The sequence below is a fragment of the Cetorhinus maximus genome, unplaced genomic scaffold (genome assembly GCF_964194155.1).
Source record: "Cetorhinus maximus unplaced genomic scaffold, sCetMax3.hap1.1 HAP1_SCAFFOLD_569, whole genome shotgun sequence".
Taxonomy (NCBI): Eukaryota; Metazoa; Chordata; class Chondrichthyes; order Lamniformes; family Cetorhinidae; genus Cetorhinus; species Cetorhinus maximus.
In genome coordinates this window covers 233,772-254,617 of record NW_027596511.1, presented here as the reverse complement: position 1 = coordinate 254,617, position 20,846 = coordinate 233,772, and positions in this window count along the sequence as shown.

The following is a 20,846-nucleotide window of genomic DNA, read 5'->3' as shown; positions in this document are numbered from 1 at the left end:
ACATTGCACTAATTACACAGAGCTTTACCGTTTTTAATCTGTTCCCTATATCCAATCTCATTGTATAAAACGCTGTCCCTGTAATGGTTGCACAAAGAACCTACATGTCATTCAAATTCTAATGCAAACCTCTCTCATTATTTCTGAAAACCTTGTGCCAATCAGTTTTCAATAGTAACCTGATTCTGATATTGTTAACGTTGACCCAGTTTCTGCTAGTGTTTCGCCATGTCCTCTTTCAGTTGTTATTTTATACAAAGTGTTTTTGTTATTATGATCACACAAGTATCGGTTCATTCAATGTTATACCAAGTCCTCCCTCTCTCTTATTCCTGAACTAGCCAATTTCTCTGTTTCTATGACTCCTTGGGCCAATTTGTGTTATCACCGCACTAGCACATGCCTCTGTCTGTATTATACTAGGTATTGTGCCTGTTATTACTTACACTAGCCGCTCCTATGTTTATATTACACCAGGTCCTGTCTCTGATATTACTGCACAAGCCCATATCCCTGGTTATGTAACACCAGGTCTTGTCTCTGTTATTACATCATTAGCCGATATCTCCTCTTATATTAAGCCAGTTACTGTCTCTGTTATTAATGCAGTAGTCCATGTCTCTGCTTATGTTACACCAGGTCAGGTGTCTGATATTACTGCACGAGCCCATATCCTTGGTTATATAACACCAGGTCTTGTCTCTGTTATTATTTCATTAGTCGATATCTCATTTTATATTAAACCAGATACTGTCTCTGTTATTAATGCAGTAACCCATATCTCTGCTTATGTTACATCAAGTTCGGTCTCTGTTTATGCTCGAATAGGCCCTGGTTTATTTTCGTTAAGATTACATTGTATATACAACCTGCAGTTAAACCAATCCGTCCAAACATGATTCGAGTGGTTGTGGTGGAATTTGTGAAGATAACAGTTTAAAAAGTGGAAATAGAAATAGTGAAAGTCTCTGGCAAGCAACAGGAGTTTCAATCCTTCCCATCAACTGGAATAATACATGGGGGAATTACAGGTGTATTAGTCTCATGTCAGGTGTAGGTAAAGTTTTATTTTTGCCATCACTTGCACAAATCATCACACATTCGAGATTATCAGGAGCTTCTGTGAGATATTGAGGTGATCATTTGTTAATAAACTACAGGTTATTCTCGATGTGATTTACTCCGCTTTCCAACTGATCACCGGAGACAGATAAAGCACCTTAGAAACGAAATCGTCAGTCTGACATCACTTTATAAACAAATGCACACAACAGACTGGTTATCAATAAATACTTACAGTATTAAACAATCTACAATTTAAATAAATGTATAGTTTTGGATTTGAACACAATCACTGAAGGCAGGAATGGACTGAAAGTTAGCACTGGGAGGAATGAAGGGAAATTACTAACAAAAAATTCTCCAAAGAGTGTTATTAGATAATGGGAGATTCAAAATGAATAAGGGACTGTCTCAGAGAGAGAGGGAGCGGGGGTGGTGGGGGGGCGGGAGTTAGATGGTGGATGGAGAGAGAGCGAGAGAGAGAGAGAGAAAGAGAGAGAAAGAAAGGGTGAGAGAGAGAGAGAGGAGAGAAAGAGAGATGAGGTTCCGTGAGTTAGATGCTGCCTCAGACAGAGAGAGAAGAGATATTCAGTGAATTTGGTGATAGACATGCTCGCCTTACTAACTAAATGGTCAGTATGACATCACTTTCTAAGCAAAAGTACACAACAAAACATGTTAACAATAAATGCTTACAATGTTACATCGTCCGCAGTGACAGGTTGAGTAAAAGAAAATTAAACACTGAAACATTGTGGTAAAGATCATCATTTATCTTTGAGAAACGGCGGTATAAGCAAGAGGCATGATTTTTTTCCATACGGCACACACAACTAACCATATCTGATCTATAATTTCTTTGACTAAAGCTAAATGAAAATAACTATCAGGTACTGCAAAGAACGGGCCATTCAATACAGCCCGTTTTAGGCCAACGCCAGGGAACAATTCCCACCTCAACATCTTTGCGGTAAATAGTATCTCTCCAACTCACAGTTGGAGACATAGACTGCTGCAGTAATCATAGAGACATGGCCTAGCGTAGAAATAACTGAGGCAGGGTTAGCGCACTAAGCACTGGGTCAATTGATATTAATCCTCTCTCGGGGCTAGAACAGTAATGATTGATCCAGCGCATGGATTAATAACATCCTAGACAGGGCCTGGTGCAGAAATAACTCAGATTGCCTACAATGTAAGATAAACAGAAACATGATCTATTGGAATAAAGACAGGGGCAGGGCGAGTGTAATAGAAGGAGATGTATGGACTCGAGCAGCAGCAACTAAGACAAGGTTTAGTGTTGTATGTACAGACACTGGGTCCAGAGCAGTAATAACTGAGACTTTTCCACATGTAATACAACCAGAGATACGGCCGAATTCAGGAACAGCTGAGACGAGGCCGAGCACTGAAATAACTGAGGCAGGAACTGGTGTAATATTATCATAGACATAATCCAGTTCAATATAAATAAAGTCAGGGTCTGGTGCAGGAATGCTGAGACAGGGCCGAGTGCACCAATTATTGATCCAGCATCTACAGTAATACAAACGAAGGCTGGGCCTAGCATCAGCAATTATTGAGCCAGGGTTTAGTGCAGTAATAACAGACTTGGCCTTGTGTAGTATAAACAGAGACATGGTCTACACATAAATAACAATGACAGGACCTATTTTAATATAAACAAAGGCAATGTCTAATGAAATATAAACGGAGGTGGAGCCTAGTGTAATATAAACTGAGACAGAGTCTAGTTTAATATAAACTGAGGCAGGGTCTAGTGTGATATAAACTGAGACGTGATCTAATTTAATATAAACTGAGGCAGGGTCTAGTGTAATATAAACTGAAACAGGGTCGATTGTAATGTAAATATAGACGTGTTCTCGTGTAATATAAACTGAGACAGGGCGTAGTTTTATATAAACTGAGATAGGGGCTAACAGAATATAAGCAAAAACGTGATCTAGTGTAAGATAAACAGGGGCATGATGTCTTGGAGTAAAAAGTGAGGCAGTGCCGAGTGCAGTAATGATTGAGACAGTGTCTTGTGTAATATGAACACCGACATGGTCTAGTTCAGTAATAACTGAGGCAGAATCTAGTGAAAGGAAACTGACACGGGGTCTACTGCAGTTTCACCTGACACAGGGCCTTGTCTAAAATAAACTGAGAAAGAGCCAGTGCAATAATTACCAACACAGGGCCTGGATTAATATAAACAGAGATGTGGGCAAGTGCAGCAATAAGAGAGAGGCACGGTATTATACAATAATAACAGTGACAGGGCATCGTGTGATATAAACAGAGACATAGACTGGTGCAGCATTAGCCAAGGCATCCCCTAGTTTAGTATAAACGTGACAAAGTCTAGTCGTGCAATAAGAGAGCCTCGTGTCATGTAAACAGGAACGTATTCTGGTTTCGTATAAGCAGAGACAAGCACTAGTGCAGTAACAACTGAGACATGGGCTATTATCATATTAGCCAAGACATGATTTAGTTCAGTGATAACTGAGAGAATGTATAGTGTAATATGGCCTTTGTCAGTACATTGACTGAGATTGAGCTATTATAGAAACAACTGAGACACAACCTGTTGTAATATGATCAGATACATCACTTAGTGTAATATATACAGACAAAGGTCAAGTTTAATACGAACAGGGAAAGGGTTCAGTGCAGAAATGATTGAGACAGTGCTTGTTTCATCTAAAACAAAAACAGAATTACCTGGAAAAACTCAGCAGGTCTGGCAGCATCGGTGGAGAAGAAAAGAGTTGACGTTTCGAGTCCAACATGACCCTTCAACAGAACTTGTTTCATCTAATGTCGGTATTCACTGTTTCACTGCCATCTACTGGACGGACTCTACTATTGCAGATGTTGTGAAAATGTCGCTTTTTGTTGCTGCTACTGACTTTAACGATAGAATCATAGAATTCTTCTAGCGCAGGAGGATGCCATTCGGCCAGTCCTGTCCCTGCTAACCCTCTGAAGGAGTAATTGACTTAGTGCCACTGCTTTCTCCGTAGTCCAGCATTTTTTTTCTTTTCAGATAAGGATCCAGTTTCATTTTGAAAGCATCAATTGTCCCTCAATCCACCACACTGTCAGACAGTGCATTCCAGATGCTAACCACTCAGTTCGTGTAAAGTTTTCCCTCTTATCTCCATTGCTTCTTCTCCAGGTTACTTTAAACCTGAGCTGCTTGGTTCTCAATCCTTCCACCAATGGGAACAATTTCTCCCTATCTACTCTGCCCAGACCCTTCATGATTTTTAATACCTCTATGAAATCTCTTCTAAACTTTCTTTCCTCAAACGAGATTAAAGCTAACTGCTCCACTCATTGTTCATAACTGGAGTTCGTCATCCCTGGAAGAATTTCCATGAATCTTTCCTGTGTCCTCTCTCCCATGCCTTCAAATTCTTCCTAAAGTGTGGTGCCCGCAATTGGATGCAATTCTTCAGTTGAGGCCTAACCAGTATGTCACACACGTTTAACATAACCTCTTTGCTTTTATACGCTTTTCCTCTATTAATAAAGCTCAGGATGTTGCACGCTTTATTAACCGCGCTCCATCGACTTGTCCTGACACCTTCAATAATTTATACACATAAACATCCAGGTCACTCGGCTCCTGCAGCCCCTTTGGAATCGTACCCTTTCTTTTATATTGTCTCTCTGCGTTCTTCCGACCAAACTGAACCACTTCTCGCCTTCTCTGCGTTAAATTTCATCTGTGACTTGTCCGCCGTTTCCACCAACCTCTCGATGTCTGTTTGAAGTTCTAAACTATCCTCCTCATGGCCCGCAATGCTTCCACATTTCGCATCGTCCGTATATTTTGACATTGTGCCCTGTACACCAAGGCCAAGTTTATGAATAATTATTATGAAAAGTAGGCGTTGTAGCACTGACCCTTGGGGAACTTCATTATAACCCTTCCCCGAGTCCGAAAAACAAACGTTCAAAACTACTCTTTGTTTCCTGGCACTCAGCCAGTTCCCAATCCATGATGTTACCATCCATTTTATTCCAGTGAGCTCCAACTTTGCTCACAAGTCTGTTGTGCGGCATTTCATCAAATGTCTTTCGGAGACCATGTCAACCACGTCAAAAACATTACCCTCATCAACCATCGCTGCTTTGTCATCAAAAAACTCAAACAAGTTAGTTAAATATGATTTTCCCTTACCAGATCCACGCTCGCTTAATGTATCAAGAAACCACTTCTGCTGATGTATGGGCTCATTACCTCCTGTGCGAACTCCTAATACTTATGGTGCAACTGTGGCAGATTAACGTGGCTGATTTGCGCACTTAAAGGTCACGAGAAGGGCAAAGTGTCTCAATTCATATTGATTAATTCTTGACGATCTTGTTTCAACCGAAGAATGTGGACCAAGGCGCACATTGTGGGAATGATGGGAACTTTAATGACCAACTCAACCGGTGTGAAATGGGGAGAGATTTTTTTCTTCATGGAATCGCCTGAAATGTGGTGGCGGTGATTTTCTCCGATTCTTCAGGTGCTACAGAGCCTCCGAGGGCGGGGAGGGGGCTGCAGGATGTGTGGTGGAGCTGGTGCGAGTGCATGAGATAAATTCGATAGTTTTTTCTTAAATGCTGGTACAATCCTGAGGGACTGAATGACCTCCTTCCCAGCCGGGAACACGGGTTCATTCCAGAAGTCTATGTCTTATTGGCGCAATCCAACACTTTTCATTTTGCACCTATACTTCATAAAAATAAAAAGGAAAATAAAGAATATATAAATATATATTACAGCGCTTTTCACGATCACCGGAAGTCTCCGAGTGTTTTACAATCAAAAATGCACTTATGATGTGTATTGACAGTTGTAATGTAGGAAACACCGCAGCCTGTCTGAGCACAGCAAGCTCCCACAAACCGCAATATGATAATGATCAAGTAATCTACCTCTTTGCGTATTTTAAGATGATTATTGACTGATAAATGCTAAGGCACCAGGGATAACTCCCCTGCACTTCCAGATGGAATAGTACCATGGGCTCTTACACATCGACCTGAGAGGGCAGATAGCCCCCAGTTTAATGTCAGAGGGGAAAGTGCTGCCAACTGAGCCACAGCTGACAACCAAAGTCCCTTGTGAATGAATATGACATAAATAAATATAAATCCAGGCATCCAATGGCTCAACTTTATACATAGGTACATAGTTAAATCAGACTGAACCTGGCCCCAACGGTACCACAAACCCTATCGTAGAGTTCCGCTGGTAGGACAGGCACTGACTGTAGGTGTGATCTTGAACCTGACAACAGAATAGCTCCTTCATTGTGCGGGTTGTGCTCTAAGATCCAACCAGTTTGTAGGTTAGCCAGAACTTCACAGTAATTCAAATGATTTGTGGACCAACTAGCTCATTTCCTTAAACAAACGAATATTCATTGGGCCTTGAATCGTTACAGAATTGGAGATCATTAATAGATTGTGAAACCCCAATCGATTAGGCGTGGTGAAAGGGTTGAGGATTATTGATACAGTGAGAAACCTCATTCAGTTGCAAGCCATCGATTGTATGGGAAAGTTGAAGGTTTGGAACTATCAATAGATCAAACCATTAATAGATTGAGGCACAGCTGATGTTTATTAAACACGATCAATGGCAAAATTACCAAGAAATATAAATTGTTTTGCAATATGACAGCCTGGGAACACCTGTTGTTACGAAAGTAGAATAATTTAATAATATTTTTCTGGTTTATCGTAAAGTAGGTTTATGTGAGTGAGTATAGTTGGTTCTGCCTGTGTAATTTAAATACATTTGGCGTCAGATAGACTGCAAGCTTGGAATTATCAAAAGAAGCTAGGTGTAGAAATGTGTTTGAAATGCTAATGAATAAACATGGGCGCTGGCTTAGCATGCAAGGTGGGAAGGGAGTTTGCCTTTTTAGATAAATGAAAGAATTGTATGGATTTTAAGTTCACAAGTAGCCAGCTAAGCAAGGCTAAGGAGTGTGTTTATTTTTCCCAAAGGTTACTGATAATATTGGAACATGAATTTTTCTTTATTATGGGAAAGGTACCTCTCCAAAGTCATATGGAACAATAGAATTTACAAATTAAAGAGAGATAAAATTACATAAAGGAGAATGAAAGGCTATGTGAGGCAAGGGCCATGTAAGATCTAACAGGAGTGTGTGAAACAGCCTTCAAGAAGCCTCCAACCTTTTGTGCATAAGCCGGCTCTTCCAGTAACTGAAGTTGGAGCAAACCATTTGAAATTCCACTGCCAAGTGAGTACTGGGTTAACTTGCTGGTTTTCTTTGAAACCTAAGGGCCTCTTCTGCACTGTGTGATTCTGAGATTCTGTGATTCTCTGATTTTGGACTACTGCCTTAAAGGGCGTGTGTAACTGAGAGCCAGGTTAATTCAGAATTTTAGGATTTGCTACAGCATTGTGTAATAGCAGTGTTATGTATGTTTTTGAAATCTTTTATTTTGTCAATATATATTATAATTTAATTTTTAAAATCTCTAAAAGCCTTAGTGGACTCTTCACCTCTGAACGCAGTTCATTCATCTTCTCATAACAATTACAAATTGAAAACCTTTGTGATGGCGTGACCATGTTTCCCTTGTGGATTTGGTCCACATGGCCACATATCATCTGCTACGCCATAACACATGGATCTGGAACTATCTCTCCATTTGTCTGTCGCTGTTTCTGTTAGTTGGCACAGCGACAGTTACTCCTGATAGTGGGACATTGAACATGAATGGCAATGTGCACAGAGCAGGTAGTTATCCTCGTTAAAGGTAGAGATCCTCTTCTGCAATGAGGGAGGATCGATTGTGTATTAAGAAACTCTGTGCTGTTTACCTAAAAACATTTCCCCAATATAATATTAATGACTATGTTAATAACAATATTAATAATTCATTTTGCCGTAGTTTTGAATATTCGCAAAGGGTTTCAAGGTATAAATTCAGAGCAGAAATTTGTGTGGAAAGGTAATTACTGAATATTCCCACATTGATTCCTCGTTGGAGGTTTCATATCACAACACCATTTCCCTCCGATCCTAAAACGTCTCACAATGCAACTGCAACCGCATAAAAACCATGAGCTTGGATTCACATTGTCCCATGGAGCACTGACCCTGTATTCATGTTCAAAACTGTGATTCAAATCACTTCAGCCACTTCACCGACTCAGTTCTGTCCAGTTCATGCACCATGTCCGATCTAACCAGAATCTCCATCGCGGCGATCCTGAGCACATCTCATTGGAGTAATGACCTCACCCATCCAACTCGTGAAGAATTGATTCTCTGCACGAATGTACTGAATGGAAAGCCTCTCGGGAGTGTGGTTAAAGGGGTTAAGGGCTTTTGAATTTGCGACAACAATCTGTAATACCGATCGGATATATTTCATTGTGGCAATGGTTTTCAATCAATATTTTGCCGTAAAGAAAGTCACAGTTCATGCACGTTTTTCCCGTGGTGTTCAGAATGTTGTGACTGCACCAGAATCACAGAGCAGCAAGAAATTACCAGGGAAATGTGAAAAAATGTATGTATTCAACCATCTGCTATGTTTCTGCTGCGATTAAAGTAATTTGGTTGAGGGTATGCTGAGTGTTGTACGTGAAAAGGCCGCATGTTGCACATGTTATAATCCCTGTTTCTCATCACAGTCATGAAACCGCTTTCTAACTTTGAGATGAAGATTCAGCATCAGCAGCAAAGGTTCATCAGTGCCGCAGGGATATCTCCAGGTTGCACTTGGTGACGTTCAGCTCGTCAATTGTCAACTGCCAAGGAATTGGAATGATCCAGAAAATCGGGAAGGACTGAAAGCACCAGACAGACACAAATGGAATAAAGGACCTGCTGTAAGTTATGGAGCAGTCAATCGTAAAGATGAAAATGTGGAACAGCATTTTTCAGGCACATCCACCCACACTCCACCGACCCATCCATCCATCTGAAGAAGAGTCATACGGACTCTAAACTGTTAACACTGGTTGTCGCTCCACAGATGCTGTCAGACCTGCTGAGCTTTTCCAGCATTTTCTGTTTTTACATCCGTCCATCCATCCATCTCTCCAACCCCCGATCTGTTCATCCCTCCATCCATCTATCTATCCATCCACCCATCCACTCATCTGCCCGTTTATCTGTCTGTCTGTCTGTCTGTCTATCTGTCTGTCTGTCTATCTATCTATCTATCTATCTATCTATCTATCTATCTATCTATCTATCTATCTATCTATCTATCTATCTATCTATCTATCTATCTATCTATCTATCTATCTATCTATCTATCTATCTATCTATCTATCTATCTATCTATCTATCTATCTATCTATCTATCTATCTATCTATCTATCTATCTATCTATCTACCTACCTATCTACCTATCTATCTATCTATCTATCTATCTATCTATCTATCTATCTATCTATCTATCTATCTATCTATCTATCTATCTATCTATCTATCTATCTATCTATCTATCTATCTATCTATCTATCTATCTATCTATCTATCTATCTATCTATCTATCTATCTATCTATCTATCTATCTATCTATCTATCTATCTATCTATCTATCTATCTATCTATCTATCTATCTATCTATCTATCTATCTATCTATCTATCTATCTATCTATCCATACCGCCATCTGTATATTAATTCATCTATTCGTTATCTGTTGTTCATTATGTTTCCATGGTTAACCATGAAATAATTCCTGCAGGAGTGAGTTCTGGACGTTCAGTCGGACAGTGGTCAACAGAAGCCCAATAACTGGAAGGAATCTCGATGAGCATAAATTGCATCTATTCAACTTCCGAAATGAATTATTTTTTGCAGCTTCATCGTCAAAACCAGAACCCGGCTCCAGCTTTCGTAATTAGGGCACATTCTTGTGGAAAGAACATTAAAGGTCGCTTTTCAGTCATTCGAAAAATACCCAAGAATATAGCTGCTTTCACCTTGTTTGTACTTCAGGTCGCTGACAACCCCGTGTATTACTGTGTGCTGAGGCCCTCAGTGAGAAAGGCCTCGGGGCAACTCGCACCGTTCCCGTGTTTGGTGAGATCAGTGAAAATAAAATTCATTAAATTAGGCCACCAGGTGGCGCATCAGGCCGTGGATTCCCACCTCCTGACAGATACTTTCTTAAAAATACTTGAGGAGAAATGGCGTTTGATCTCGTATTTATGCCCATCAGTGTGACGTTTCCTTAAAGACCCATAATTGGGAAGTTTATTTCAACAGCCCAGCTCCAGTACATTGGGATGGGATGCCCAGTTGTTCTGTTCCCCACGACAGATTCAGCCCCTTGATTTAACTGATTTCAACTATGAAAGTATCTGTAATTACAGAATAATACAACAATCCTCTAATTCCTGTCGCCAGACTGTTTTCCCCAGATTTGAAATGAATGTGAACGTAACGCAGTCCTTACAGACCGGCAGAATTATATAATTTCTGTTGAGCTCATTAGTCTTGAATTCAGCTCATTATAGATAGATTTTACGAGTGACAACAGTGCCCGCGGCCGCCTCCCCCATAGTTCTGTTTGTTTCTCTCGCTCTGACCTTCCTTGCTTTTCCTGTGAGTTGGAAGGTGTTTCCCACTGTTCCTGGTTTGACGTCTGTTGGATCAACAGTACAGTGCGCCGGGGATCTGCACTTCTGCCCTGACAGAGGATTTGGCGGACTGTCGAGTTACAGACTCAGGGAGTATCATGGGGAATTACATCACACCCGGTCCTCGTCATTATATCACTTCTTAGTAAGTATTTCCTTCCCAGAAAAAATCCGTTCTCCCCCTGACTGCTGTAACCCACATGTTATTAATTGTAAGGTGATGCTGCTGATGATGAAGCTACTTGAAATAATGGTGATGATGATCCTGATAATGATGACATCTACCCAACTACTTTATGTTAGGATGGAGCTATCCAGACATAGTGATCGGGTCGGTTGCTGAAATGATGCCGAAGCTGAAATGATGCCGATGCTGAAATGATGCCGAAGACGGCAGTAACACCACGTGACCTCCACCTTCAAAACATATCTCCATAACCATACAAAGAGTCATACGGACTCGAAACGTTAACTGCATTCCTCTCCGCAGATGCTGTCAGATCTGCGGAGCTTTTCCAGCTATTTTCATTTTTGCTCCATAACCATTTGTTCTGGCATAGTCAGCAGCCCAGGCAACATCCACAGCTCCCCAATAATCTGTTCGGTGAGAATGAAAACAAGAAGACAGACATTGTTGGTCAATTCTCTTCTACATTTAACATAACTGCCAAGATAACGGAGCTGAGGCTTTGAACTGCGACACAGCCGAGTATTTCTGTGCACAAGCCCCACGGCAGAGATACGGCGGATCCCGGTCAAAATGCCAGAACGAGCGGCTCAGCTAATGCTCAGCAGAGGGCGCTCGAACACCGGGAAACAAGAGCAAATATTCAGCCTTAGTGTCAGATTCAGGCGGAGCTTCCTTAAAGGAGCAAGAAAACCGTAACATTCTGTTGGGCCATGACCTCCGAGCTCCAAGGCCGTGTAAGTGGAGGATACACCAAAGATGCGCCGGGGAACACCCCGCCCGGAGTTCCGAGGCAAGGTTTGCACGGCAATTGTCCGTGAAGTGGAAACTTCCCATGGGCAATTGCTCTGTGCTGGGAACAAAGAGAAAATACAATTTACATTGCAAACCTGGGATGGTTCCGACTGTCTTAAGTCAAGAGTTGCATAGGAAAAGTTATAATTAAAACCATTTCTAGCTTCTGGGTAACTTTGTACAGAGCCACATCGACGCCCACGAGTCTCCTTCCACACCGCCGAACTCCCAGGGGCTACCCCCACCTCTCAGACTCCAACTCCCCCCACGGGACACCCCCAAGCCCCGAGCCCCCAGGGGACTCCCTGCACCTCACGACTGCTCTCAGCCGCCCAAACCCAGCTCCTTATATAAAGAAAGTCCAGCGAATTCAGTAAATAGACGGAGAATTTCTCACCGCCTGGCAGCGGGGGATCCTGTGGATTGTAAACGGAAAAGGGAGACGGAGAGAAAGAAGCATAAATAAAAGCAGAAGTGATATAAATAAATCGAGTTAACAAATCCAGTCAGGAAGCAGAAAAGGAGAGAGCGGGTTAAAATTATTGAATCGTGCAATGGCAGTGGTTGAAAGGAAGATCTGAACATTGTCCCTGTGCACGCGAGTGCCGCCTGCTCCACGGTACATCAGCCCCACACTTTATACCGAGTGTTTAAAACCTGAACAATGTTCCGGTGACGGTGAGTGAAACCCCCTCCTTCCGCCACCGCCTCCACCATCACCGTCGTATATCGGCTCAGTGCCTGTCTGGCCTCAATGGTTAAAGACCTGAGATATTTACCTGTGAAGATCAGCGAATGGAGTCCCCATGGTAAATAATTTCAGTGCCGTCTGCTTTCACTAGTTAAAGATTTGAAACATTGAGCTGCGACAGGCGAATGCATACTTCGTCTACAGATTAGCCCTGTGTCTGTCTGTGTGCTTTCAGACACCTACACAATGCCGAATATAAAGTTGAGACTAAGAACGATGGGCGATGCATAGGGAGTTTGATAAAAATGAGACTCAGTATGGTGATAATGCAGAGAAGCACTTAACAGAGGGACATAAATGAAGGTGAGATTGATTAAATTGAGTGGTAGAAGGACATATTAACAGAGGGAGGTGTATAATGCTGAGGTGAGGACAGTTAGTGGTACAAAGCGAGAATAGCAGAAGGGTATTGATGCAGAAATGTATTTATAAATATAAAGGCACAGAAAGTAAACAGTTGATAATGGCTTTTCTCCCACATGACACTTGGACAGGACAGTGAACTGCGAGAAAGGGATCATCACTGCTCTGTGTAATACAACTGGACAAGAGAGACTAACACTGACTGAAGTTCTGGGACGCACACACGGTCTGTAGACTCCTCAGTGACACCAGGAAACATGAAAATTTGAGAATCCTGGAGATTCTAATCAGGAAAATGGGGATGACGCTAAAGGAAACAATGGGAAACAAAGGTAAACATTAGCACACAACTAACAGAAAAAAACAGCAAGTTAAAATCAAACAAACTAGTGGTATAGGAATCTGAGCACCTTTATTGTGACTTGAGTGACGGCCACCTCAGTGCATGAGCTCAGTGCTTGGTCGTACACAGTTGCTCAAGGATGAAGCAATACTCATTTATTAGTGCACTGTACAATTCCTCTGTTTATATTAAACCAGAGGTCACCTCATTTATTACTGCACTACACTGTTACACGAGATGATGTCTTAGCTATTACTGCATTAGATATGCCTCCACTTAAGTTAAACGAGGCCCTATTTTTGTTATTACTGACTACAACATTTTAATGCTTATGTTTATATTACACTAGACACTGCCCCAATCGAACTACACTAGACCACATCTCACTTTATATTGCATTCGTCCCTTTTTTCAGTTATTTGCAATAGATTGCATCCTTGTCAATGTGATCCTAGGTCATATCTCATTTATTATTGCAAGAGGTCATCTCCATTAGTGTTAGGCAACAACCTGTCCCAGTATTACACAAGATAATGTCACTCTTTATATTACAATAGCCTGTTTCTCTGTTGACGGTACATGAGACCCAATCTCATTTATTGCGGCATTACAGATGCCTCTGCTTGCATCACGCTCGTCCATGCCTGAATTACTACTGCTTAAAAAGGCTTTGAAGTATTCGATCAGCCATGATTGTATTGAATGGCGGAACAGGCTTGACGGGCTGAATGGCCTTCTCCTGTTCGTATGTTCCTATGCTTTCAGATCCCGTACTGTTGGCATTATTCCGAAGCAGACACTAGCCATCTAGCAGTAAGGTAACGAGCTGCTACATAGTCTTTGTGTATGTTGTATACATCTGCCAGGATATTGGCAATGTCACTGGAGTCCTCATATTGTAACTGGCCCCCAGATGCTGGGCCAGGGAAGATGCCGAGTCTGAGGCGCCGACCTTCGGATCAGAAGTCTAACTGAGGTCCCGCCAGTCCGTTCAGGGCGATGTTAAACAATATCCGGAATATTGGGAAAAGAGCGGGGCGGGGGTGGGGGGAGGGGAGGGGATGGCGGGGTGGGGTGGCGGATTCTCGTGGTGTCCTGGGCCCACGTTCCACCTTAAACAAACACCACCCAATACAAACACATGCACCGACCTCCCAGTTCATTACTGTGGGAAAGGAAGGCGGCGGCACAACTGGCAGAAAGAAAAGCTCCCCTCCCCCACCCCTGTACACCAGAGTATTGTGGGAGGGGCTTTCACATCCGGATCACAATCCAAATGTAGAGTCAGAAAATTGCAGCTTCATTTTATAAACCTGTCTGTTATTCACACAACACTTAGCCAGCGACCCGGGAGCCGTGCGGCCCATCAATAATTTCAGCGGAACTGCCCTGTGCAGATAAACTCGATCCCCCTAAAATATTTCAGTGCAGCTCTGAGGTCCGGTCTCCCAGTGCAGTCCAGGGCTGCACTCTCCAGTTTCCCGTCATATAAACCCTCAGCTCCAGGCAGCGGAGCGATGGGAATCCTCCTTGCTTTCACCCTGTGTGTCTGTTTACCCCGTGAGTAACGATCAAACAAACCGACATTGTGTGGGTTTAATATAAAGCTGCCCGAGTTCATCCCAATTACAGACACTGTCTGGGGTTTTAACCCGGTTCTGTGTTTCGGCTCTGATGGTCCATTAAACTCTCTCTGTTTAATTTCCAGGCTCTTTCAGTCAGTCAGTGACACAGACCCCGGCAGCGGTGACCAGGAAGGAGTGTCAGTCTCTCACCATCACCTGTGTTTTCTCCGGTGCTTCGCAGTATTATTTCCTAAGTGGACATTTCTTCAGACAAACCCAGACCGGGACAGAGTGGGAGCGGATCTCCAGCGGGTGGAGATTTGTTGTGTCGGTGAATAAAGCACAAAAGACATTTTCGCTGGAAATTCGGGATGTGAGAGTTGAAGACACCGCCACCTATTACTGTAAAGCTCAGTATTACACACACACACACAGTGATGGGCCTCGGCTTCCCGCGATACAAAAACTCTCACTGCAGATTATCACAGAAACAAATGAAAAAGCGGAGTTTATCTGCAGTTAAACCCCCCAACAGTTCCACCTCACGCCGTCTGCCCCACAGTCTAGTTTATAATGAGATTGGATTATTGCCGTTAACATCTTGAGTTTTATAAATGCCGAGTGTGTGCGGATGGTGATGTCTTACCCGGGATTGGTGTCAGTGAATTCCCAATCCACATATTTAGTATCCCACCACAGTGATTGGGATTGGGAATGACTGATCACAGTTACAAACCCCGAACGCCAGATGCGATTCTGGTCTAACAGCTGGAACCGGGAGCCGCTGTCCCCTCTGTTTAATTAATGTTCCCACATCTCAGCAAGTACCCGGGGGATTTTATACTGACTTGTAACAATGTGTGGATGGATCGGGGATTCACAGTGGGAGAGAACTTAACAAATACCTCTGTATAATTTAAATATAAATTCTCGGGGCCCGGATAGTGAATTGTCGGGTTGATGTTATTATCGCTGTAACCTGGTTACATTTCATTGTAATTTCCACCATTCAGTTATCTTTCTTTGATATTTTTCCCGCTTTATATGAAGCGAGCATCTCGTTCCCGCGACCATTTACTCGGAGCTCAGGGCCTCACAAAGATTAGTTTGAACCGACAGAGACTTTGAAACATTGAATATTGTTTATTTATTTAAATCCGCTGAATAATTGGGCAGTTTCTATTGTCTGATGATGATTTCCCGGCAGGTTGAGGAGTCGGTGGTTGTTGTACCGGGGAGACTGAGAGCGGTGTCACTGTGGTGGGATACTAAATATGTGGATGGATCCGGGACAGTGGTGACTGTCACAGCCGGTAAGTGACTCCAAACCCCGCCGGGTTACAGCCTGTCCCGGGTAATGTTCACCATCAGTTTATTATTGATATCAGTGGAGTTTGGGTGGGAATGTGGAAGTTGACGGAATCTGGACCATTTTTGGTTTAACGGGCACATCGGGGACAACATCAACATCACGGACTCTCACACTCTGAATCGCTTTTAATGAGCGCAGATTGTCGACAATCCGGACTCCACTCCCGGTGTTAACTGTGACCGAGGGAGCTCTGTCTGTCCCTTAGAGCCCGGGAGCGGGGTCACAGAGCTCTCTCCTGGGCAGCAGATTGCAGTCCGAGCCGCGCAATGTGAATGAGTTACCGGGTGAATAAACTCAACACAACTGCGGCCAGTTCGGGTACCTGCAGCGGCTCGTTCCAGACCTGATCCGGGAGAAAAACGGGAGAGTGACACAACGGACTTCAGATATAAGAGATCCTGATGTGGGCCCAGATGGAATTTTATTGTTGGACAGTCAGTGACTGAAATTAACGACATTGTCCCCGCCATTTCTTTCATATAACCAACACTTTCCTACTTTTCCACCCTCAGACCGAAATGTGAAAGTTTGGAACTGCAGACACTTCTCTATATTGAATGTAGATGTTTGAGAGATGGGATTGCTGTAATTTATCTGTATCCCTGATTACTGTGAATTGAAACAACACAGTGCAGTGAGAAAGTGAGGATGATGCATTAATCTCATAAAGGAGAACAGGAACATAAGAAAACAATTGTAAATTGTAAATTGAGGGAATGTTCATTTAGAAGCAGTAATTCATTGAAAGGGAGAGAAGGATTGGAGGATCTCTGGTCAATTCAAAGCATAATCCGAGCCCAGGGCGGGTGGGTGAGGTTTATGGAAGGAAGGACTGAAATGGGCTCCAGTCTGGAATGCTGTGCAAAGTTTTGGTCTCCTTACTTAAGGAAGGATCTACATGTCTTGGATGGCACGCAAAGGTTCATCAGATTGATCCCTGACATAAAGGAATTGTCGTATAAGAAGAGATTGAGTTGTCTGGGCCTATGTTCCCGATGAATGAGATGTAATTTCATTAGAAATCTAATATCCAGGGCGCGATAGATTCCCGGTGGGTGACTCCCCAGGCTGAGAAGCCTATAATTAGGGGTCACAGTTTCAGAATAAGGACTCGACCATGAGAAATGAGAAGATGAGAAATTTCTTCAGTGAAGCCATTGTTATGAATCTCTGACATTCTCTTCCTCAGAGAACTGTGGATGCTCAGTGCTTGAGTGTATTAAAGGTAGTCTTCAATGGATTTCGGGATGCTAAAAGAATCCAGGGATATGGGGACATTGCGGCAAAGTGATGTTGAGATAAGAGATGAGTCAGGTTATTTTTGAATGGCGGAAAAGGTTTGAAAGGTAATATAGCCGCTCCTGCTTCTGTTTGTTACATTAACTGCTTTGATCTGTTACACTTCTGAGAAAAGAAATCAGGAATAATCTACATCTCTGTGGAGAGATGGAACAGGCAGGGCCTCTTGTCTCTGGAGAACAGGGAAAGAGGAGGAGAATTCATGGAAATCGTTTAAATAACGAAAGGGTTCATTGGGGTATTTGTGGAATAGCTGCTTATTTGTGGGTGAGCCTAGCGCCATTAGAATAAGACAGTCACTGACAGAACAAATAATGACATTAAGAAGAAGAAGTGTAAAAACAGGCAGGTCAGAATGTGGAACTTGCTGCCGCAGGGAGTAGTTGGAGCAGAGAGTAGTGATACATTTATGGGAAGACTTGAAAATACAGGAGGGAGAGCGGACAGACTGACTCAGGGAGCTGACTGGAAATGGTCAATTAGATTTCGGGCGGATGGGGGCTGGTCCGCAGTAAATACACAGGCGTAAATCTTTTGAGCAGTATGGATTATTCCTCTTCTGGCAGATATTGTGTAAAGTAAAACTTTCAGATAACTTCAACCAGTAAATGGGCGGAAAAAAATTGAAATTGTCAGAGAGGGGGAAGAGGCAGTTCCCAGTGAGTAACAGTAAAACCACTGCGGAAACTGAACAGACTGACCCCAACAGACAACTGAGAGGCCTTGGGACAAGTTCCCACGATTGCTACGTTCCCATGCAAGAAGCCCAAACTGCAGAAAGGAAACGGAGAAATAAAATGAAACTAAATGTAAATTTATCAAAGTAAATGGAATTGGAGAAAAATTAAACCTATTGATAGAAGAAATTATGTTTTTTTCCAAACAAATGCTGATTGAAAAACATTCAGATAATATTTCTCCTTCCGGTTGCTTTTAAAGAATCGTGGCCTCTTAAAATGAGACCGCTACAATCTGAATGTTGGTGATCATGATGCCAAAATGTATCCGTGTTCCCACATTGCAGACGGTGACTCGGGTGATCGGCCACATCGGCCTCTCAGGATTCATGATTCACATAGATCACTGTCACTACCTGCTGAAGGGACCTTTCATTGTATTGAATGTGCTTTAAAATACAAGTTGTATTTGTGATAGCTCTGAGGCAAAACATGTTTATGTCATGCGCTTTTCTGCGCTGTTTCACGCCAGTAGCATTCAAAATCAGAAGGAAATTGGACAATATTTAAGGTGCAAAACTTGTGTCTGAAGCAAAAAGGCCTTGTCAGGTTTTTATTTTAGTATTCGATGAATCAGATGACGTTTATGTCTTTGATTTCAAATTAGGGATCAGCGGCAGCCCATCCGGAGCTACTCAAAGGTGGATTAAACAATCGACCACTTTTGAGTGACGTATGATCGGCCATGTTTGTGTGATGTACAGTCCACCAAAATAGTGTGAGGTCCTCTGCTCCTGAAGGAGTTTCTTGGCCCTTTTCTGCCCTTTGCATGCCTGCCTGGATTACTGAGCAGCTCCATGTCCTTGACCCCGTCAGTTTCCAGGAGCATTTGACCGCGGCCGGTTCACAAGGTTCACTTCAACAGAACGTGTTGTTAGATCCAGGACAGTTTAAACACAACTAACAGATTTCACCAAGGTAGTGAATGCGATACATTAAACAAGTCCCAAACACAGTGTCCGCTCCCATTTCAACTGTCCCTCTGAGTGTGGCTTCAAGTTCTAACACTGCAACTGGAAACTCTCAATTATCCAGACTAGGAAATCAAACATTGCTTACTGGAAACGTTATTTCAAATGCAAATCACAGAGGAAGGAGTGCAGCACGCATTTCTTTCAATGGTGTGGACACTTTATTCTTTCCGGTCATTATGTACTTCTGCCTCAGTTTTGGCAAAGTCACTGGGCTGCCTTCTAATGCAACCAGGTTTTCAGTTGCTGGATTAAGGCGGGTGTAAGGTTCCTTCCCATTGAACAGGCTTTCAACTGATGATCCACCAGCCCGTTCAGGGAGATGTTTAATAATTTCCAGCACAGGTAGCTCTGAAGAAGAGTCATCCAAACTCGAAACGTTAATTCTGTTTCACTCTTCACAGATGCTGCCAGATTTGCCGAGTTCTTTCCAGCATTATCTGTTTTTTCATGACAGTTAGAATAACATTGGGGAAAGAGGGATTCTCTCACACCCAACTCTCATAATGTACCATTTGCCAAACACACATGGGCAGACCTGCCAGCTCAGTACTGTGGGAGAATGAAGGAGGCAGACTTCACTAATGGAAACAACTCCACCTCCCTTGCCCCATTACTAGGGCACTGTACCTCAGACAAATCGGAGAGGCGACTTCACATCAGGCTTACAGGCCGAATGAAGCAACATGAAACTGCAGGTTCCGTTTATAAACCTGTCACTTAATCACATAACACAACCCAGAGAGATGGGAACCGTGTGGCCCGTCAATGCTCCGTGGGACACCGCCCTCTGCAAAGAAACTCTAGCCCCGAAGGTATTTCAGTCCAGCTCTGAGGTCCGGTATCCCAGAGCAGCCCAGGGCTGCAGTCTCCAGCTTCCCGTCATATAAACCCTCAGCTCCAGGCACCAGAACGAAGGGAATCCTCCTTGTTTTCACCTGTGTGTCTGTTTACCCCGTGAGTACCGGTGAAACGAACCGACATCGTGTGGATTTAATATAAAGCTGCCCGAGTCCATCCCAATTACAGACACTGCCTGGGGTTTTAACCCCGTTCTGTGGTTCGGCTCTGAAAATCCATTAAGCTTTCTCTGTTTAATTTCCAGGCCATTTCATTCACTCAGTGACACAGACCCCGGCAGCGGTGACCAGGAAGGAGTGTCAGTCTCTCACCATCACCTGTGTTTTCTCTGGTAATTCTCATAGTTTAGTGAACGGACATTTCTTCAGACAACCCCAGACCGGGGCAGAGTGGGAGCGGATCTCCAGCGGGGAGAGATTTGTTGTGTCGGTGAATAAAACAGAAAAAACCTTTTCGCTGGAAATTCGAGATTTGAGAGCTGAAGACACCGCCAACTATTACTGTAAAGCTCAGTACAGATATAAGTGTTGGAGCACCGTTTCGAACGATGTTTATGAAGACGGATCCGGGACGGTGTTGACTGTCACTGCCGGTAAGTGACACCAAACCGCCATGTGTTACAGTCTATCCAGTTTAATGTTCACATTAGGAAGGGGTGGTCTAGTTGTAATGTCATTGGACTCGTAATCCAGAGGCCAAGGCCCATGAGCTGAGAAAATTGCTTCAAATCCCACCAACAGCAACGCGTGGAATTAAAAATCTAATAATATAAACAACTGGAATTTAAACTAGTGATCAGAAAACCATTGCTGCAAGATGTCTGATTCACTGATGCCCTTTAGGGAATGATATCTTCCGTTTAAACCTGGCCTAAACTACA